The sequence below is a fragment of the Lemur catta genome, chromosome 11 (genome assembly GCF_020740605.2).
Source record: "Lemur catta isolate mLemCat1 chromosome 11, mLemCat1.pri, whole genome shotgun sequence".
In the NCBI taxonomy this organism is placed as follows: domain Eukaryota; kingdom Metazoa; phylum Chordata; class Mammalia; order Primates; family Lemuridae; genus Lemur; species Lemur catta.
The window spans coordinates 76,211,610-76,222,249 of NC_059138.1; the positions used below are offsets into that span (position 1 = coordinate 76,211,610).

General features: G+C 47.6%; 1 protein-coding gene across 1 annotated transcript in view; it reads right to left on the bottom strand.

The window, feature by feature from the left end:
• Positions 1-10,397, bottom strand: part of NOD1 (nucleotide binding oligomerization domain containing 1) — a 41,545-nt gene extending 31,148 nt beyond the window's left edge. Inside the window, exon 1 of the mRNA XM_045564231.1 lies at positions 10,243-10,397. The gene's annotated coding sequence lies outside the window, so the exon portion shown is untranslated. The remainder of the gene's footprint in view (positions 1-10,242) is intronic.
• Positions 10,398-10,640: the final 243 nt, after the last annotated feature.

Below are 10,640 nucleotides of genomic sequence, written 5' to 3' on the forward strand. Positions count from 1 at the left end.
TGTAAAACTATTTATTGAATTATAGATTTAAGTTAAAATGCAACATCATTCTCTGCCTACCTCAGACTCAGAAGTAATCTATATAGGCCGGGCGCGGTGGCTCACGCCTGTAATCCTAGCACTCTGGGAGGCCGAGGTGGGAGGATTGCTTGAGCTCAGGAGTTCGAGACCAGCCTGAGCAAGAGCAAGACACCATCTCTACTAAAAATAAAAAGAAATTAGCCAAACAACCAAAAATAGAAAAAATTAGCCGGGCATAGTGGTGCGTGCCTGTAGTCCCAGCTACCCGGAAGGCTGAGGCAGGAGGATCACTTGAGCCCAGGAGTTTGAGGTTGCTGTGAGCTAGGCTGATGCCACGGCACTGTAGCCCAGGCAAGAGAGTAAGATTGTGTCTCAAAAAAAAAAAAAAAAAAAGTAATCTATATAAAGAAATATTAATTTACTCAAAATAAAAAATGGCAGCAGGAGATACAGACGGGTAAGCCATGCATCCTCTTGGTTTGTACTGAGGTTGCAGCATTGCCCACTCCCCCTCGAGTTGGGGTCCCAGGTCCTGCTGTCTCAGCCTAGACCACAGCCATCACTTGTGTCAGAATCATCAAATAGGTGCCCTTAAAAGCCAAGCAGATGGATGAGTGATGAAAAAGAGTGTGATGGAACTATATGTACTGACACATAAACTCACATGGATGTTAAGACTCTTTCTGTGCACGTATAGGTAAATAAAAAGCTCTTCCTGGCTTGCTGAAGTATTAACAGTAAATCTGATGGGTTTGCAAACAGTTTTGTTTTGACTTAAATAGGAGGCCGTCAACTTACGGTATTAGCATTAAGCATGGTTTGAAATAAGGAACATAAAGTGAAAAATCAATCCCCACAAAAATAGTTCAGAGCAAAAGAGTCAACAATACTGACTTTCATGTGGATTTTTTAAATCCCAGGACCTCAGGCAATACCATGCTGAAGACATGCTCAATGACTGCCAAACATTTCATTTCCTTTATCCTATATTTTCCCTTCTTTTCATGTAACTTGTTCCTCTGAATACTTTAACACACTATCAGCTCCACTGCCTTCTGTGACATTCTGACCCCGAGTGATGTTGCAATTTTGATTTCTCAGAAGCAAATGGATGATGCCAAAGGGACCTCACACTGTCCCACCCAACATCCATGGCCTATCCCAGATGGTTAGGAAACCATTTCAGATAGTTTTTCCCCTTTCTGTTAAAAGCACATCCTCAGGCTGGGTTCGGTGGCTCATGCCTGTAATCCTAGCACTCTGGCAGGCTGAGGCGGGAGGATCGCTTGAGCTCAGGAGTTCGAGACCAGCCTGAGTAAGAGCGAGCTCTCGTCTCTACCATTTAAAAAAAAAAGGAAAGAAAGAAATCAAATCCTTTCCCTAAAGTCTAACTGGCAAATACCACCTCTGGCAACGCCACAACCCACCCTACACAACGTGGGCTTCTAAACACCACTGTCCCAGACAATAGGAATAGATGGTTGCTATATATTTATTGAACTAAAATAAGGTAAAATAAAGCCATCACTCCCTGTCTACCTCAAGTAGGCACTTGCCTACCTCAGGGATGTTATTACCCAGATTGCGAAATGTCAATTAGAATAGGCTCCACCACCCTGACCACAACCCCCAGCATAAACTGAACACACATATCCACGAATGCTGAGGATAGTATCTGGATTCTCCCTCAAGAAGTTACTTCTCTCTTGAATAAGATTCATTTTGGTGAATTTAATACACAGCCTTCAAGTCTTACAAGTGAAAAAGTATTTGTTGACAGGCACTGCTTGGATATCTGGGGATGGAGCGATGACGTGAACAAGGCCCAACCATTCCTCAAGTTGCCCAGCAGTGAGGCGGGGGGACCAACCCACCCCCCCCCCAGCAGTCTTGCAGGAAGCCAAGACCAAGCGCATATTTATACAATATTGACAGAGCTGCACAGAGAATACACACAATGGGTCAACTCACACTGGGTCCTACTTTCCCTGCTGTATACACCACAAAAATCTGTGTTTCTGTTGTTGTCTATTTGTTTTTCTTGTTTTGTTTTCCATTTCCCAAGGAACTTAACCTGGGAAACAAGCCTCATCTTGGATGATTCTGCCATACCAGAAAGCTACTGACAGCCCTCTCTGGAGAAAATTTAGCAGATGGAGGAAGCTACAATTATTATTTGAAGCTTTCAGACACCATTAACACTCATTTACTTTTAAGTGTCTGAAAGCACTTAATCCCTCAGAATTTCAAAGCAGACAGAATTGGTCGGTCCTCTCCATAACTCCTGGCTTTCCCTCGGGCTTCCTTCTCCTCCCTTCTCCCTCCCTGTCTCTCTTTCATGCTGAAAGTGCCATACAGTGTGAAGCCCAGACACTGACTGCCACCCTGCCTACAAAGGAAGGAATGCAGACACACCAACGTCAGTGCTCGGGGTGGGACCACCGCGGAATGCAGACGTCCCTCATCCCTCCTGGGCCTTCTGGGAAGTCAAGCATCGCCCCCACATCCCTCAGGGCCAAACAACTCCTTCTTCTGGTCAAGAAACCCTGTGCAGAATGCACGGAGAGCCAGCCCATCCCCTCTCTGTTGAAACCCCGGATTCCTGGAGTCCAGCGGAATGCTATCCAACACGCCCATTTTAGAGATGAGGAAAATGAGGCCCTGGGCAGGGCAGAGACTTGTCTGCATCAACCAAAACTAGAACCCAGGTCTCCTGGCACTGAGGCAGTTGCTTCTTTTGTTTGCTTCTGGCTAGAGTAACCCCCTGAGGAGCCTCCCCCACACTCCCAGCAGGGACTGACACCCATGCAAATGGGAAAAGGGCAGGGCTCCCACCTCACCCTGTCCCTCCCCTAAGCCCATCTGGCTCCACTGGGAATTCCCATGGTACTTTAACCCCACCTCCCTCAGAGGACATGGTGCTTTCTTTCCCAAATGGAGTATTCTCCGTTCACATCAATTGGTAGTGGCAGTGAAGGACACAGACTAAAGCTAAGCTACCTGGTTCCGATCACTGGCTGTGTGATTTGGGCAAGTAACACTACCCCACCAGGTTTCGGTTTCCAGTTTTCTTATCTGTAAGTGCAGATAATAACAGCACTACCTCAAAGGGTCTCTGTGGGGATGCAACAAGTTAATTTACATATGGTGTTTAGAATAGCACCGATCACAAAGTAAGCACTGATGACCCACAAGTGGGTGGCCTGGGCCAGGACTTCTGTCTGGTCATCTTTGAGGCCCATCATCTGACAGGGAGGGATGGCTGTCCATCTGGTGAGTCACTGTATCTCTAGCACATGGAAGATGCTGGATAAAACTGTCGAATGAATGACTCTAGCCCAGTGCACTGCACACGGCCGGTGCTCCATCACGCCCGCCCATATGTGGATTTCCATAATTCACAGGCTCACTTAGGGAATGTCACTAAGTTTATTAGTGGATAGATTCAGATTTGCATCACTAATATTCTCTATTGCTCTAAGGCATTTATTTATATTAGCTGTGGCCTTTTAAAGGTTAACCAGAGCTCAGCTCTCAATGTCCAAAGCATTGTCGGTACAATCGATTGGTACTTAATCACCTACTGCTTGATGTTTTCCCAGTTTTATCCAGGCTTTGAAAAACAAAGTTCCAAAAACACCACGATTGATATTCATCTCTGAGGGGCCAGGGAATAAAAATATCTTAATAAAGAAAGCCAACAGAAAACAAAGGAATCTTGATTCTGAAACCAGTTCCAGTTCCTGGAACTCTGTAAGATAGTTGAAGTGTTTATGTAAAAGAAAGTGCCACAGAAGTGGCAGATCCGGAAGCCGGAGGACATCTGGAGGTGGCATTTAGGACTGACACAGAAAATGTCTAGGGCTTCTCAAATGAAAAGCACTCCACAAGAACAAAACATAGTAGTCACTACAGAAGCTGAGTTGAAACTTGGCCTTGAGCAAATTAACACTCTGCTGATTGCTGGCCAAAATGCTTAGCTGAAGACTTTTATTAACTGCACTTGAACATGTAACCACAGACAGCAAGCGTCTGGGACACAAATCTATCACAGAGCCAAGAAGGAGAGTACCTGGGGATGTACATACGGTCACTCTGAGGGGCATTAAGAGGTTGAGAAGATGACAAAACCATAACCCCTAAACTGTCCTCCCCAGAGACTGCACATCCTGGGCCAGCATTGCTCTCGTCCCCCAGTGAGGTCCTATCTCATCGGGAAGGCCCCGCCCAACCAACCAAGATACACTTGACCTACCAATACCTCTCTGCAACCACATGACAGCTCCAGGAGAGGGAGGAGAAACAGGGTCAGCGCCGAAGCGCAGGAGCAAGCTGGCCTGCCATGCTAAGGGCTTGGCCCCGCATGGTGGACGCTTTTCCTGTGAACTGAAAGCTCCAAATAAACAATTTCTTTTTTCCAAACCCTGTGCCTCCCAAGTGTATGCAAATTCCCAGTAGATGAATTCCAATTTTCAAAGCTGACCACCATGGGGAAAGCACCCTTTGCAGGACTTCTGGGCAACAGCCAGAGGAAGCAGAACAGACTAACATGAAAAACCGTCTGACAGCCCTTTCCTTAGCCAGGGGTTCCCGGCATTTTGTGCCTGTAAACCGTGACTCCCTGATACCTATACTCCCAGCCTCCCTCCACACTGGGGTCTTTTGTTCCTTCTACCAAGGAGCCAGGAAGGGCCGGACCTCACCAGAATCCATCCTTCGAGGCTCCTGACCAGGATGCTGGGCACCCAGGAGGACCACATCCATTTGTACCCCTCCGTCCCTGAAAACCACAGAACAGGTGCTATGGGCCAGGCAGACCTGGCTCCGAATACGGGTTCTGCCTTCTTTCCCTTTGTTCTGAGCCTCAGTTCCTGCACTTGGAAATTGAAAACTATAATGTCTATCTTCAGAATAGTTTCACACAGTAAGACAAAGTTTATAAGGCTTGATAAATTGAGGTTGTTAATTATCTTTTTCTTGTAGATTACTAATGATAGGCAAAAGGCAGGGGTGGGAATTCCTCAGTGGCTTGCCACTGCACTTTAGGATAAAATTCCAAGTCCTCACCCAGCCCAGGAGGCCCTGCTCAACCTGAGCTTGATTCATTCTTCAGTTCCTCTCGGTCCCCTCCTGGGCTCAGGCCTTACCACACAGGCTTCTCCCTTACTCTGCACACTCAGTTCAGCCCCACCTCTGAGCCTTTAATCATGCTGTTCCCTGCCTCCGGCACAATTTCACTCCTTTTTTTTTACCCCCAAGTCGCAGTGGAAAAGACTCATTCCTAGAGCAACATCCGCAGACTCCCATGGTCCTAGCACAGCTCTGATCTCTGTCTCATGACATGCTCTTGTTTTTGTTTAAAGCACTTTCCACAATTTATAAGTACGTATTTACTTGTGTGTTTAACCCCCTCCCCCGCCAACCTCCCCTTATGGACCAAATGTTTGTGTCCCCCTGGTGTTTGGAGGTGGAGCTTCCAGAGATGGTTAGGGTTAGATGAGGTCATGGAGGGGAAGCCCCCATGATGGGATTAGTGCCCTTGTAAGAAGGGGCAGGAGAGAGCTCTCTCGGCCATCACCACACCACACCACGCTGGCACCCTGATCTCACACTTTCAGCCTGCACAATGGTGAAAAAAAATGTTTGTTGCTTAAGCCACCCAAGCTATGAGAGTTTGCTTTAGCAGCTGGAGCTAAGACATCACCCAGTAGCCTGCAAACTCCATTTGGCCAGAGGCTGGGCCTGTGTTATTCATTGCTGTAATCCAAGTACTTAGACTCCTGGCACCAGCAAGATCTTCTGCTAATATCTGTTGAATCGATGTGGTGCAGAATTGAAGCCCCAAAGACCCAAGAGGAACCAGGAGCTACAAATAGCTTTCTCACAGAGCCAGTAAAGCGCTTCACACCCATGGGAAAGCGAGAAAAACTATTTCCACCTCATTATCAGAAATGCAAAAGCATCCACAACTCACTCAGTTGAGAATATGCCTTTCTCCCCCCACCTCCCCCGCCACCCCAGTTCCCTTGACCCAGGCCTCTGAAAAGATCACCAGGTCTTAAGAAAAGACAAAAGCCAGGGGAGCATAAAGGAGAGAAAAGATGAGTAAGGAATTTCAAAAAAGGTGGTGTACTTAGAACGGGCCACTGTACTTTTGGTGGAATATTGTTTTAAATACTGTTACTGTCCTGGGAACATGTAGGCCTGGTTTCTGTCCTCTGAAACACTCCACACACCTGTCTGGGTGAAGGCATGTTTTACTACACCCAGGTCAATGATCTCAGTGCCCTGAGCCTCACTTGTCTCATCTGTAAAATGGGGAGAAATGATAACTACTATATAGGGTTGGTGGGAAGATTCAATGGGCTAAAAACAAAAAACCTAAAGCCCTTATACCAATGTGGCACACAGTAAGTAGGTGTATGTAAATGCTATTATTATTTAGGGTCTACCAGATCAGACCCATCATCATTTCATTTAATCAAATCAAGCCTCAAACCAATCCTTCCAGATAGGTAGAGTTCATCTCCATTTTACAGATACAAAAGCTGAGGCTCAAGAGGATTAGGAACCTTATCCGAAGTCACACAACTAGGAGATGGCAAGACCAGCCCTGGAACCAAAGTTGTCATCAAAATCATTGTGACCATACTAATCACTACTCACTGAAAGCCAGTTGGTGTGCTGAGTGCTTTGCATAGATCAGCTCATCACATACTCAAAACCACCCTCCACGGAAACAATTATTATAACTATTTTACAAAGGAGGACACAGGGTTGGAGAGGTTAAATATCCTGCCTGAGGTCACACAGTTAGTGAAGGAGCAAAGAAGGGGCTTGATCTCACTTCTGACTCCCAAACCCTATGTTGCTTCCATTTAAGTCCTGCCTGCCTGGTATGCATCACAGATCTCATATCTCCACTTGGCATCATCAACATGCATGATTTCATGTTAAATATAAAACACTGCCTTCACAAAGGGAGTCTAGGACTGAATTGTCAGAAGTCAGGATATCCCCAAAGAAGAGCCTAGCTTTCCATCCAGTTCCTTCCAGGAGGTTTGGTTTTGAGGTCATAGACAGCAATTTGGGAATGTGCTACAACGAAGCATGGGAGGTTCTTAGTCATTAGACCTTTAATCTTTTGGGAATTAGAACAATGCAAATATTCTCCCAAGCAAATCATCATTTGCTCACAGCTCTTCCACCGTGTAAGGAATCCCCTTAGCAACATGAAACTGCCCTAGCCAGTCGCATGTGACTCTGAAAATATCCACCAAGTGACTACATCCTCCCGATTCATCTTGCCCTAATCTGCATGGTGGCAATGATACAACAAAGGGCAAGGGACATCAACAATCTGAAACAAATACAGAACAGTGGTGAATTTTTCACATTTTATTAAAATATCAATCTACCAAAATCTGGTGCTCACTTTACAGTTACCTGGGCCCTTATGTTGATCTATTTATTAGTTCTTTAAACTATAGTGTTCTATAATCTAGAGGAAAATGACCCCTCAGCAAGACAAATTCCAAAGTGGCACTGTATAGGAGAGTAACCTATCAATTTTAATGAAGTGTAACATAAAATTGCTTTGTTGCCTTGAAAGATGAGAATCCCTTCACAGGGAGCTCGGCCACATTAAAGGTCCCTCAGAGAGATAACATCCCCACTGGCTCAATGGCTCCAGAGACTGGGAGGATGGCATAGGGGAGGGGTGGTGGCCAGCTTGCCTTGGCCAGCCCTGCACAGTAATCTCTGCCCACAGTTTGGTCTGTGGCAGTTCCAGATAAAACATACATTTAAATAAGAGTTCAAGCCAGGAAGTCTTGCTTGAACAAACTTTCTAGCCCTCAGTAAAAACCATCAATTAATTAAAATGCCCATGACTGCTCACCTCTTACCACAAGAGTCAAGTTGGGAAGAAACACCTGCTCTCAATGAGCACTTGATGAGCTAAAGAGTTTCTCTAGAAACAAGCTCAGACTTTGTGGATATGTGAAACACGGCCCTTTGTGTGACATGCAACTGAGTTTCCCCAGAAAATAAAAGAAAACTTGCGAAATTATCTGCAGATTCTGCAGGACAAAAATTCAGCAAAAGTACAAATTTTAGCTTTTCTAATTTGTCTAAAGTCCCCCCCAAAAAAATGGTAAAAAAAAAATTAGTAACTTAACCTAAAATCCTATGTATATATCTTAGATTTTGAACAAATATATTGAACCCTTTCTTTAGATAACAGATAAGACTTGATATTCTTGTTTAAGCATATGTAAGTGATCACACATAAACTACAGAAACACTTGGTCTTTATGCCAACATCACTTCGCTGTTCACAGTGCTAATGTCTACTGTAAACAGAGTGCTGTTACTATCCAGGTGACTGTCCGTGATGCACAGAGGGGGTACCAGGTGAAAGTTTCAGCTGGGACGCAGACGTCAGCAATTGTAGAATTTGAGTTCTCCCATCCCCGGATTCCTGGCTGTCCCTGGTCATGAAAGAAAGATTGACTGTCCCTAGGCCAAGAGTCAGCAGCAAAACAGGAAGAGCAGGGGTGTGGTCTGAGGATGCTGCCAGCGGGGGAGCCACACGTGTGTGTCCACATCAATTCCGAGACCCTGTCCAGAGCACAGCTTTCTTGGGAGGCCACTTTCTGATATATGTGGTGATAGGGTGGAGGAAGTCTCAAGATTAAAGACAGCTTTCTTTTGTCAAAAAATTCACTCTATACATGGAGTAAAACTGTATTCCAGAGCCATTAATAAGCCCCGGGTGGTGGGGCTAGCAGCCTACGATCCCAGACCCCATAGCACCCAGAGGTCTGAGGGGCACAGAGCCCTCCCCTGAGCAGGACAGCAGGACAGCAGGGCAGGGGAAGAGCAGGGGATGGAGCTTTCAGGTGGACATTTTCAGGACAAACACCCTCCCCCATAGCGGCTGTATGAAATGAACAATTGTTGGAGACACATCGCCACTACTGCGGTAGCCAGTACCACCCACACTGCCAGGTGTTTGATATCTATTATCCCACTGAGCGATGTTAACCCAGAAGATAGTTAATGTTTTGTGCCTATTTCACACGTAAGAAAACAGGGGCTCAGAGAGGCCAAGGAATTCACCCAAAGTCACATATCATGGAATCTGAACTTAGACCCCCCTTTTGGACCCAAGCTTTCGGCTCCAAAGCTTGAACTTAATTCTCCATTCCACAAAAACAAAACCTACTCTTCTCACAACCTTTGAAAGACCCCTCTTCTACCTCTCTGCTGTGTGTTTTAAATACACCTTGCTTATCCGTCCAGCATATTCAGTAGAAGTCTGTCCCTTGTCAATGGCCCAGCTTGACTGTATTACAGCCACCTGCCCCTGGCATCTACCCCCAGGTAAGAACAAGGAACCCACTCCTCTCTAACGTGCATGGTGGAGTTACTCTTCCCTGAACATGATAGGTAAATCTCAAACAGGGGGCTTTTAGGGAGGACAAACCCCACCCTCTGGCAAGCACAGCTTCTGGCTTCAGCCTTAAAACAGAAAGCCCAAAAGTCATCAAGACCATGGGTTTACTGGCTTCCCCAGATTTACTTTCAAATATCAAACAATCGAGTCATTTCCCAGAAAGCAGAACCAGTGGGGCATCATAATCTGTCATTTCATAATGTTCTTCACAATGTGCCAAAAAACCGTGTGCACATCGGAGGCTTTTTCGAATATGATATTCAGGCGACCCTGCCAAGCATCCTCTCATCTGTCTACTTTGTGGCCCATGAAACCCACGGGAAGTTTTCACTATGTCCCCAGGACCAAGCAGGACACTGGAAGCAGCTGGCCACCTTTTGGTCTCTGGTCCCTAACCCTGGCTGCACCTTGGAATCACCCGGGGAGGTTTTAAATGGCACAGGGGCCTGGGTCCTACCGCTAGAGATTCTGATGGAGTTGATCTAGGTTGCGGGCCAGGAATCTGGATTTTAAAAGTTCCCCAGGTGATTCTAAGGTGCTGGAAAGATTGAGAACCCTTGCCTTAGACGGCCGTGGGACAAACGAGTCCGCTGACGCTGAAGTTCATCCCTCCGAACTTTGGCGGCACTTCTCAAACTGCCGGGTCTCCTCGCTTTGCTCCACGCCGCCCGCGCGGATCCCGCCTCCCCGCACCTCCGCGCTCGCGGCGCCCGGGACCCCAGAACATCTGCCCCGCGCGAACCCCAGTCGCTAGGACTTACCTGGCCGCCGGGTTTGCAGACTTCGCTGCAGCCAGAAGCGAGAGTGAGAGCCGGGGCCGGGGAGCGCCGCGGCGGGGGAGGGAGGGCTCAGCGCCCGCAACGGCGCCAGGCCAGGGCGGGAGCGGCCGCCTCGCAGGCCCGGAACGGGAACTGGCGGGAGGGCAGCCGCCGCCTCTGGCCGCGCCCGGAGCCCGCCGGCTGCTGGGAGAGGCCGAGGCGGGGCGGGGCGGACCAGGCAGGGTCCCACGGGGCCGCCGCTCGCGGAGAGTTGCCCCCTGCGACCCCAAGGGGCGCTCTGCGCGGGAGCACCAGCCGCCAGCGCCACCGCGCAGGGGCGAGTGGGCAGGCCGCGGAGTTTGCCCGGGGTGACACCCTTGGGAACCCGTCGTGCCAATTCT